The sequence below is a fragment of the Rhinoraja longicauda genome, chromosome 7 (genome assembly GCF_053455715.1).
Source record: "Rhinoraja longicauda isolate Sanriku21f chromosome 7, sRhiLon1.1, whole genome shotgun sequence".
Classification (NCBI taxonomy): Eukaryota; Metazoa; Chordata; class Chondrichthyes; order Rajiformes; family Arhynchobatidae; genus Rhinoraja; species Rhinoraja longicauda.
The window spans coordinates 56,218,096-56,229,457 of record NC_135959.1 but is presented as its reverse complement, the minus strand read 5'-3'; the positions used below and the strand labels follow the sequence as shown (position 1 = coordinate 56,229,457).

At 41.6% G+C, this 11,362-nt stretch overlaps 1 protein-coding gene across 15 annotated transcripts in view; it reads left to right on the top strand.

Annotated features, from left to right (window-relative positions):
• The first annotated feature begins 288 nt into the window (after positions 1 to 288).
• Positions 289 to 11,362, top strand: part of tenm4 (teneurin transmembrane protein 4) — a 1,451,267-nt gene continuing 1,440,193 nt past the window's right edge. For all 15 annotated transcript variants that reach the window (XM_078402642.1, XM_078402641.1, XM_078402643.1 and 12 more), the window contains exon 1: positions 289 to 740. The gene's annotated coding sequence lies outside the window, so the exon portion shown is untranslated. The remainder of the gene's footprint in view (positions 741 to 11,362) is intronic.

Below are 11,362 nucleotides of genomic sequence, written 5' to 3'. Positions count from 1 at the left end.
AAAACCCATCCACTGAGTTGCCTCTGCTGGATCCAAAGCTATTGGCTCATTGGGTTTTGTTTTCCAGGCGTGCTATGTTAAAGAGCACGGCTTGGCTTAATTTTCACTTTACGTGCTTGGTGGCCAGGACCACTAAATGTGCTCATAAATAGCCGGGGGGCTTCGTTATTGACACAGTCACTGTTGAATTCTGCAAGGGTGCATGCATCGAGCGCTGCCTGCCTGCCTGCCTTCCACCGTGACTGGCCAGTGGAACAACGCTCCACCCGCCTGCTGTCATTGCTTGCTGTGTGCTGGGGAGGTGGGTTGTGTGCAATCACCAACAGACATGGGCAGGGTGGGCTCCGGGAGCAGTGGTCTTCAGCGCGGCTCGTTTAACATGCGCATCACATTGCACTGACCACAGCCGGCAGCTTATGATGAGAGAGAGCGAGAGTGGAGAGAGAGAGAGAGAGAGAGAGAGAGAGAGAGAGAGAGTGAGAGCGCCAGGGAGCTGTTTCTGGTGAACAGCATTAGCAGCGGCGGCCGTGCACCGCCCCTGCCTTTCCAGTCCTAGTTGCAGAAACTACTGGCGCCCGGAGGAAGAGGACGCCACCCACCCCTCTTGGTGTCAGCGTTGCATAGAGGTGATGATATCTGTGGGATGCAGATGTGCGGGGCAGTGAGCCGCTGACGGAGTGTGGAAGACGCCGCTGTGCCTGTGCCTGTGCCTGTGCCTGGCAGGCAACAGTTTATGACAGGTAGGTGTTGAGACTCCAGTGTGAATCTGGAGCTTGCACGCGTGCACCTGTCCTGCCGACCCCCCGCTACAATGATCCCTGTGACACGCTCTGGCGCTGGGTGAGCTTTCAACTGTTTTAAACCCGGGTGTGTGTGTCAGGCAATGCCAGTTTGGCGGAATGCATCCAACGGCCAAGGTTTAAACAACTGCGGCCAGCTGGGGGGGGGGAGAAAAATCTTCGCATCCCAAAGCTGTGGCTGGCCATATTTATTGCTACAATTTACACAACAATCGCCTTTGCAGTTGTTGTGATTTACTGCCGCTGTGTCTAAACAGCCGCGAGCAGAGTGATGTTTCACAGTTGCGGAATGCATCAATGTGCCCCGGCTGTACGTTTGTAAATAACACATGTCTCCGCCAATACTCTCCTCCTGTGTGTGTGTGTGCAATGGGAATGTGCCGCCGGTTGCTTTCCCGTGGAGCGGGGCGGCGTGGCGTGGCGCTCCCTCCTTCCCCCCCTCCTGCCCACAACCACCAAATGGTCGATAGAACTGGCTGCTCACCTGCGGCAAGGTCGCCACTGCACTGAGATCCAGATGCCTTGGTCAGCTGGAGGTCCTGTCGCCGTGTTTTCCCCCCCTGCCTGCCAAGTGTCTGACCACCCCGGCTCTGTGTTTAGAAATTGAAACTTTTCAACTCAAAACTGGACCTCTCTGGTTTGTATTTAACTTTCTCGGGTAATCTCGTAAGGCACGATTAGACCGTGTTGCCTGCTGTCACTTCTAAAGGACAAATCGGTCAAGTGTTTCAATTTCTGGGTGAACTCGGCTCACTGGCTATCATTGATCGGATTTCTTATTGAAAATCCGAATGTACGGAATCACTGACTGCTTGATATGACAGTAAAATAACTTACCAAATGCACGTGTCAACATTTTAAAATATTGTATATGCGTCTTACGGTGAATGCTGCGACTTCAATTAACTTAATGAAAACGTCAGACGTCAACCCGAGTATCAGGGACATTCCACCAAGTTAACCAAGCAATATAAAGTGGAATGAATTATCATCTCGTTTTATAGAACCTCTAGCCCAGTAAGTCTGACGTTTTAAAAGCAACATTGCAGTATTTAGCTGCAGCGCTGGTGAGTGGTGTTATGCAAAATTAATGTCTTAGAATAAGTATTATATTTTTTTGCAAATTCAGCATGCACAGTAAGTGAACAATCTGACTTGCAGCACTAAATTAAATCACTGCTCTGAGCACAAGATGTTTCATGGTTCCTTTGGCAAACTCATCGACTTCATCAAGAGCTTTGCACCGAGATGAATACGTTTAGCTGGCTGTAACCATTGCGAAGTAAATGGGCGTCACTTTTGGATAGGTTACCAGTTGCTGGTGATACAACCAGATTGTCGTGAACTAATGTAATTTTATTTAGTTTAGTGTCATTTTTACGTGTGACATTCCATGTCTCATCAATGATAAAACATTGTGGCGACAGATCTGAGTTCTTTCAAATATTGTTCACCAACTCAACGAGCAGACTGCAGGAATAGTGTTGTGCAGCCATTTTCAATAGTATTATGATTTCATTATCTGTCATTATTCAACCAAAACGAGGTCCCTGTGCTCCTTATTCAATAATCAATACTTACCAGTGTGCTGAATGTACAATATCATTTTCATTATTTACAAAACCAAATGCCAATAGCATTTACCCGTGCCGGCTTTGATGACAATTAGTTACAAGTTAGCCTATGTATGGATTCATTTGGTGATTGGGAGTGCGCAGAAGAAGGTAAACCACCTTCCTCTGATGGTGAAGACTGAATGCTGTTTGGGGAACTCGTGTTGAAGTGACTGCTGCACATTGGCATTTTTCAGCAAAGCAAGGCAGCAGCGGAACATACATAAGGGGAAAGAAAAATATCCCATCTGCAAAAAGGTGCAAACACAATTGAGATAATAGATTTGGTCCTTTTATTGTAAAACATCTATTAATTATCTCATTGTATTAGACTCAATCAGCCAGCCACGAGCATTTTATTGAGTCTTGTGGCAGGTTATTAATTTAATGCAGAGAGGATACCAGCAAATCCCAATGTGGCAACCTTACAGAAATTGAATTTATTTTCACACATCTTAATTTTTTTTTTCCAAAAAATATTAAGATCTGGAAGGTTATCCAAAACTTAAATCAGTTTCTTGTTGTTGTGATTTGGAACCAATTACCAAGATGCAACAGGATTCATTTCATGAAATATAGTCAACAGCTCTTTTGGGAGACAGCTACAAATTAAGGATATTTAAAGCGTTTCCCAAGATGTGCACAGGAGACAATGTTATAGCTAGGATGGAATTCTAATATAAATGATGAACTGTATTACAATTTGCATTTATGCTAACTGGAGTAAAAATTCCTTTTGGTATAATGTTTCCAAAATATTGGCACATAGCAACAGATGCATATTTTCTGAATTTGAAGTAATTTTCAGCAAGCTAACTCTTTTATTGCCTGTTGATGACCGAGTTTGTCATCTTCTTTCATACAATACTTTCAGCAGGTGAAATGCATTGGTCTTGACTTTGACTATCTGCATGCCTGTTCTCAATTACTCTCCATGTTGTCAGGGACAAGGCAAAGTTTCTTGTTGAATTCTCTTGTTTGGTAATCTGATTGAAGAGTCATTGTTGATTGCTGTTATCTGCTCTGGGTTCCTGACCAGTAAATGACTAGTAATTGTTATTAATGCAATTACCTTGTTAGGACAATAAATAATTATGGCAACAGCAGGCAATTCAAATGATTTGAACAAATGCCAAGCCAATAAACAATGGATCCATGAAGTTCTTAACGAGACCAGAATCTGATAGACCATCATTAACCCGATTTCATGCCGAAATGATTCATTAAATGTAACACACAAACATTATTAAAGATCCGTGAATCTCACATAATCAAATTTCTCCTATTCAATTATAGTAAACTGACAAGCATTGCTCATAAGTAGAATTTGTTTCAGGCATAAACATTATTTCAAAGGAAAATTAAGAATTGGAAAGTGAAGGAAGTTCCAGAACACCTGCAACAGGTGTCAATTAAAATTCTCTTGCATCTTCAAGTTATTAAGAAATCAAAAAACTTTCGAGAATAAAAGCAAACACTTTAGAAATGTTTGCATTGCAATAGATGTCAGTGTTGTCCATTACTCTTTGACATATAAACCTTGTGAATTATCTTTCAAATTATACATGTTGTGATGTTTAGATTTTTATCATTTCTGTGCTTTAAAATATGTCACAAATTTATATTGTAAAATCTTATTTCTTTATTTCATAAACTGAATTTCATGCTGAATAAATATTATTCAAAACTTAATTTTTGGCAAGATCTCCTAGTAAGTATTGACCTTTTTTCTGTTCTGAAAACGTAATTGTGGTTTGCATGAAACTGTTTGAGGTGCTGACCATCACTGATGGTGGAAAATCTTCAGATAATTTTTCGGTGAATGAAGTACTAGGTGAAATACATTTTTCTTTCATGTGTTCTCTTAGTAGATTTTGATCAAGCCAGAATTTCAATTGAGTAGGAATGAGTAGGTTAACCTATGATGAGCGTTTGTCAGCACTCGGCCTGTACTCTCTGGAGTTTAGAAGAATGAGGGGGGACCTCATTGAAACATACAGAATAATGAAGGGCTTGGATAGTGGATGTGGAGAGGATGTTTTCATACGTGGGAGTCTAGGATTAGATGTCATAGCCTTGGAATTAAAGGATGTTCTTTTAGGAAGATGAGGAGAAATTTCTTTAGTCAGAGGGTGGTGAATCTGTGGAATTCTTTGCCACAGAAGGCTGTGGAGGCCAAGTTAGTGGATAGTTTTAAGGCAGAGATAGATACATTCTTGATTTGTATGGGTGTTAGTTATGGGGAGAAGGCAGAATGTGGTTAGGAGGGAGAGATGGATCAGCCATGATTGGGCCATATAGCCTAATTCTACTCTTATTCCTTACGAGTAGCTGGGAACAATGGTCTTGATTGCCTACTATTTGTCCCTGTTTCTTGGGAAGCCTGGAGATTAGTAAAATAGATGATGGCTGTTTATTGGTACATTTATTAATCAAAGTGAACTCGGCCACTGCTGCAGGGGATTAATTGGTAGCATAAACAACGTGCCAGAGGAACATGCGGGTCAGGCAGCATCTGTGGAGAGAATGGACAGTTAATGTTGTGAGTCAGGGGCCCTTCAGACTGATGGAGCAGGGTAGGGAAAGTTGGAAAAGTGAGGTGGGGATAGGAATAGGGATGACAAGTAATGGGTGAATACAGGACAAAGTCTAACAAGTGAGAGGTGGATAGATGAAGGGTCTTGACCCAAAACATCACCTGTTCCTTTTCTCCAGAGATGCTGCTTGGCCTGCTGAGTTACTCCAGAACTTTGTGTCCATTTTTGGTGTAAAGCAGCAGTTCCTTCTTGCACAAGTGAGAGGTGGATACAGGTGGGGGTGAGGAATGATTGGGAGATGGGTAGTGACAGTGACAAAAGCTAGAGGTTAAAAGATTGTCAGATAAGGAAAGAAGAGGGGGAGTTAAATGTAAAACAGGAGGTTGAGATATGGGTGGAAAGGGAAAAGAATGGGGATACAAGGGGATATGAGACATGAATAGGAGGAGTATACAGATGGTGGGAAAGGAAGGGTAGTGGGAGATGGTTGGAAAAACGTGTGTACAGTAAAGTGGTGGGAGGAGAGGTGGTATTACTTGAAATTGGAGAATTCATTGTTCGTACTGTTGGGTGGTAGGTTACCCAAATGGAATGTGAGGTCCTGTTCTTCCAAGTTGCATGTGGCCTCACTCTGGTAATGGAGGATACCAAGGATGGTAAGGTCAGAATGGGAATGGTGCTTAAATGGTTAGCAACCAGGAGCTCCAGCAAGCCTTGGGAGATGGAGCACAAGTGACTGGTGAAATGGTCACCTTATCTAGGTTTGGTGTTGCTAATGTAGAGGAGGCCACATCGGGAGCACCAAATGAATTAAATGAGGTTGGAAGAGGTGCACGTGATCCTTTGTCTCATCTGGAAGGGCTGCTGGGGACCCTGGACAGAAGTGAGTTTGGAGGCATAGGGCCAAGTATTACATCTCTGAAGGTGCCTGGAGAGGCGGCAGGTAGTTTACACTTTTTTAATAACAAATGCCACCTTTTCAGACTTATCGTATTGTCACAAAATCTGTACATTTAGAAATAACTGATACGTGACAATTAATGACCTGACCAAATATTTGCAGCGCAGTTTGCAGTCTTGGAGCTTGAATATTTTGCAGAAAGAAGGAAATACCTATTTTTTAGTTATTTTGTAGAACTGGAGCAGAAGTGCTTGAATCACCAGCTGTGGTGCTAAGATGAGCTAATCAATCTATAATACATTGTTTACAGACATGAATAGGTTTAGGTCTGGAAGCACTGGAGTAAAATATAGCATAATGTTCCAGGTTGTATGTTGGGGCAATGCATTGCAAGCACTGTAAAATCCGCTTTTTTTTTTCTTTTTTCAATCCATTAATCTCAATGGAATTAATACAAAAATCAAAACATTACAGATGCTGGAAATCTGAAATTAAAAACAGAAACATAACTATTCCTAATGACAGTCAACATGTGAGACAAGGGAATTAACATTTCTGGGCAAATGATATCGACCAGAACAGTACAAGAAAGATCTACAATGATCTGGAAAAACTAATGTTGACTCCCTCCCCACACCACCTGGATATTTTCAACATTTGGTGTTGAGTATTTTATTTGCCAATGATCAGCACAGGATTTCAACATCTTGCATTACTCCATCTTTCAATTATGCTGCAGTAAATTCTCTGTAATTTGTTGGAACGATCTGAATGTGCATGTTGGGCGACTTCAGTGTTGCAATCCAACCATTTGCAGTAGCAGTAGTTGGGTTAACTTTAACTTTTCGAAAATAAATGTGGCTTCAACATCTATTTTGATTTTATTGAAAGATGCAGCATGGAAATGGCCCATTGTCCCATTGGCCCATTGTCCCATTGTCCATGCCGACCATTAATTACTCAGTCACACGGGTTCTATGTTATCCCACTTTTGCATTCACTCCTTGCACACAAAGGGCACTTTACTGAGCCCCATTAGGCTACAAACCCATCAAAAGAATATTACTCACCACTCTGAAGCTAGAAGCAAAGGCCCTTCAGAAATTAATTGCAATTTTGGAAATATAAAGAGTTGAATTGTATATTTTAAAAAAATATATATATTTGTTGCCAGCCCCTTGAAATAACATTTGCAGACTGGCGTTTGTGCTCTTTGAATTATCATTGAGGATTGATGCATGTTTGCTGGCTGTCATTTTCAATAGTACTGCAAGGGATGTGGAGAACGTCACCTTCTGTGCTGCTTCTGGTAATATTGGTGATTCGGACTTTGTTTATTCTCTGCATATCCTTGGTAGTTTATAAAAACAATTCTGTTTCTCTGAAGGGACAATGATGATAGCCAAAGAAGCAAAGAATTTCGCTGATAGTAGTGGTCCTTGTCATGACTCATTATGTTCCTGCAACAAGTGGATTAGAAATTTTGGTGCTCTTCAGATTTATAATTTTTTGTTGTGGAGGAATAGTTAAACGTTTTGTGTGGTGAACTATTCCTTACCTTTGTATGGCTGAATGGGGTGGGCAGTCTGTTGCATCTTTGACATAGTCTTCCAATTAAGTCTTAATAGTGCAGTTGGAAGCAATGTATAATCGCTGAACCTTGAGTTTTATCAGGAATGGGAATTCTAGTTTCAAGTTCTTTGTCACGGTAAATGAGAATCGTGTTAAAATAATCTAACTTGAAAGGAATAAGAAAAGCTTCTCATTGCCTCATTTTTGTTGTTAAAATTGTGTTGGTGTTCTCATCAGGTTTCATCTCCAGATAAAACTACTGGGAGTACCAAAGTAGATGTCTTACAGAGAAATATGATTACTTTGAATGACTAGAAGAAATCTTGGAGACGTTGCATCTGTTTTAGATATTGATATATTAGTTGCTGAGAGCTATTTTTACCCTGAACCAGGTTTGTTCAGTGATGAGAAGTAGTGAATGAAAATTTGATGTTATTCCTCATCGGTCTCTGTGCAGCTGGGCATTGTGCCCGTTCTGAGGGTCTCGACCCGAAACGTCGCCCATTCCTTTTCTCCCGAGATACTGCCTGTCCTGCTGAGGTACTCCAGCTTTTTGTGTCTATCTTCGTTTTAAACCAGCATCTGCAGTTCCTTCAGCCATGATCACAATGAATGGCGGTGCTGGCTCAAAGGGCCAAATGGCCTCCTCCTGAACCTATTTTCCATGTTTATGTTTCTACGCATTCCTTGAATCAATATGTTCAAGGGATAAAAAAATGTAATTCTCTTCAAAAGCCTCTATCATTCACCATCCGAAAAACATTGTATTTTGTTATTCCCCTGGTAAATAGTCAGTGCAAGAAAATGACAACATAGATTTTATGCAGCAACAATGTAAATATGACTAATGGACTACACTTGCTGATCAGTGGTACAATTTCAAATGGATATAAATCTTTGTCATAAAGTTTGAAAGCTTTTTTACCTTGTGCAAAGAGCAAACATTGTAAGAACCAGTCTGGCACTCCTCACTCACTTTTCTATCAACTCTTTAAAATTGCTTTTCTGGGGCAGGACATTGCAACACAGTGGTGCAGCTGGTAGAGCTGCTGCCTCACCTGCTGGAGACCAGGGCTCGATCCTGATCTCTAGTGCTTTCGGTGTGAAGTTTGCATGTTCTCACTGTGACTGTACGGGTTTCCTCGGGGTGCACTGGTTTCCTCCCATATCCCAATGAAGTGCAGGTTTGTTGATCAATTGGCCTCTGTAAATTGCCTGTAATGTGTAGTGGATGAGGAAATGGGATACTGTAGAACTAGTGTGAATGGGTGATTGATGGTTGGTGTGGACTCAGTGGGCTGAGGGACCTGTTTCCATGCTGTATCCCTAAGCACATGATGATGGGCTTAACATCACTCTGAAGAAGGGTCTCGACCTGAAACATCACCCATTCCCTCTCTCCTAGATGCTGCCTGACCTGCTGAGTTACTCCAGCATTTTGTGATACCCGGGCTTAACATCCACACAGTTTATGTGGTGAAATATTTTGGATATTATCTTCCAGTGTTGAAACAAAGTCTGCATTACTGCTCTGTAACGAAGACTATCTATTGTCACATAATAGAAGTGGAAGTAAGTTGTTTATGTTTTGCTTTATTTACACTGTGGAAGACCAGTGACTAACAACCAATTCTGGCATTTTGGGATTTTAGTTTTTGCTCCCTTGCCCTGGGGAATTGCTCCTGAAACCACTGATGATCTGGATCTGACTAAACACAGAAACAGATTGTAAACGCTGACCCTCAAGAATCCAATAAGATCTGATGCTTAATCTCTTATTTATTTTGATGTTAATGAGTTCCTGCGTAAGGTGTTCAAACTTTAATATAATTTGATTGAATACAACACACTTTTTGTCTTATCAGTTTAATCAAAGATGCATTTTTCTCTGTCGTACAACTTTGCAATGAACATATTACCTGTATTTGAAAGCAGATAATGATGAAACTTAAGCATTCTTGCTTAAGCATTATTATGGCTAATAAAAACTAAGAGGCAGAAGATACAAGAAACGTTGAACAGGTCGGGCAGCATCTGTTGAGGAAGAAGCAGAGCCATTGTTTCTGATGGGTTGTTATCAATCAGCAACATCACCTCAGTTTCTCACTCTACAGGTAGTGCTTGACCTGCTGTGTATTAATCACATTTTCTTTCTGATTGCCAACATTTGCAGTTTTGTTTTGCTTTCTGAAATAAAGTCGAAGTTGATCTCTAGAGACATCTCAAGCATTCAATAACATCGTGACTGATCTGAAGTCCATAGTCCTGCCCGATCCCCATTTCCCCTGAATGTCTAAAAAAGAACCAATTGATTTCTGCTTTGAATGGCCAAGTATCTATGGATCTCGGAGACAGGGAATTTCAAAAAGCTATAACCATTTATTCCATTGAACTCAATCGGGATCTGATGTTTTTAGTGTAGTTTAGATTATTGTCACGTACACCGAAGTACAGTGAAAAGCTTTTGTTGCATGCTCACCAGTCAGTGGAAAAACAATACATGATTACAATAGAGCCATTGACAGTGTACAGATACATGATAAAGGGAATGACGTTTAGTGCAAGGTAAAATAAAAAACAAAGATATCTGAATAAGTTTGCCTCTTTTCCTTTAAGGCTACAGTGATCATCGTCTCAGTATCTCCTCATTTTCAATCCTTGCATGGCAGGGATCCTCCTGGTGGATCTCTGCTGCAGAGTCCCAGCCAAGGATATCCTTCCTTGAATATGGATGCTGAAGATGGCCACAGTATTTTGGGTGTGCTGTCGAATCCTGTGAACTGCATCAACCTTTCCCAACTGCTATAATTCCACCCCCCACTTGCAATTAATATACTATTGGGCTTAATATACTGTTGGGCTTTCGAACTTCTTGCTGTAACTTCATTGTTACTTTCTGTGTCTCATGAACTAGCATGCTAAGATTGCTCTGTACACTGAAATGTGCACTGCCTCACTATACAGAAACCATATATTTTCACCACATTTTACTCGATATGCTATTTAAGCTGTCAGCAATCCTTGGAGTCATAGTGTTACAGCATGGTCCAACGTGCCCACACCAGCCAACATGTCCATCTACACTATTCCCACCTGCCAGCATTTAGCCCCTATCCCTCTAAACATCCCCCCTACCCGAGTACCTGTCTAAATGTTTCATAAGCATTGCTATAAGTACCTGCTGCAACTACCTCCACCAGCAGCTCATTCCATATACCTACCACCCTTTGTGAGCAACATTTTATATCTTCCCCCCCCCCTCCCTCACCTTAAACCCATGTCCTCTTCTCAATTCCCCTACTCTGGGCAAGACTCTGTGCATACACCTGATCTCTTCCTATCATGCTTTTGTACACCTCTAAGATCACCCATCATCCTCCTGTGCTCCAAAGACGAGAGTCCTAGTCTGCTCAACCACTCACTCGTGCTCAGGCCCTCGAATCCTGGCAACATGCTCGTAAATCATTTCTGCACCTTTTCCAACTTGACAACACCTTTCCTATAACATGCTTCCCAAAACTGAACACAATACTCTAAATGTGGCATCACCAACGTCTTATACAAATGCAACAGGACCTCCCAACGTCTATACTCAATGCTCTGACTGATGAAGGCCAATGTGTCAAAAGCCTTTTTGACCGCCTTATCTACCTGAGATGGCATTTCAATGCACTATGTACCTTTACTCCTAGATCCCTCTGCTCCACATCACTCCCCAGAGCCCTACCATTCACTGTGTCAGTCCTGACCATGTTAGACTTTCCAAAATGCAACACCTGATTTCTCTGTATTGAATTCCATCAACATTTTTCAGCCCACCTGGCCAATCGATCAAGCTCCTGCAGCAATTTTTCACAACCATCTTCACTATCTGCAAAAACCACTCACTTTTAACGACGACTCATAAATCTCCGAGGGCTCCTGCAATTTTTTTTCTCT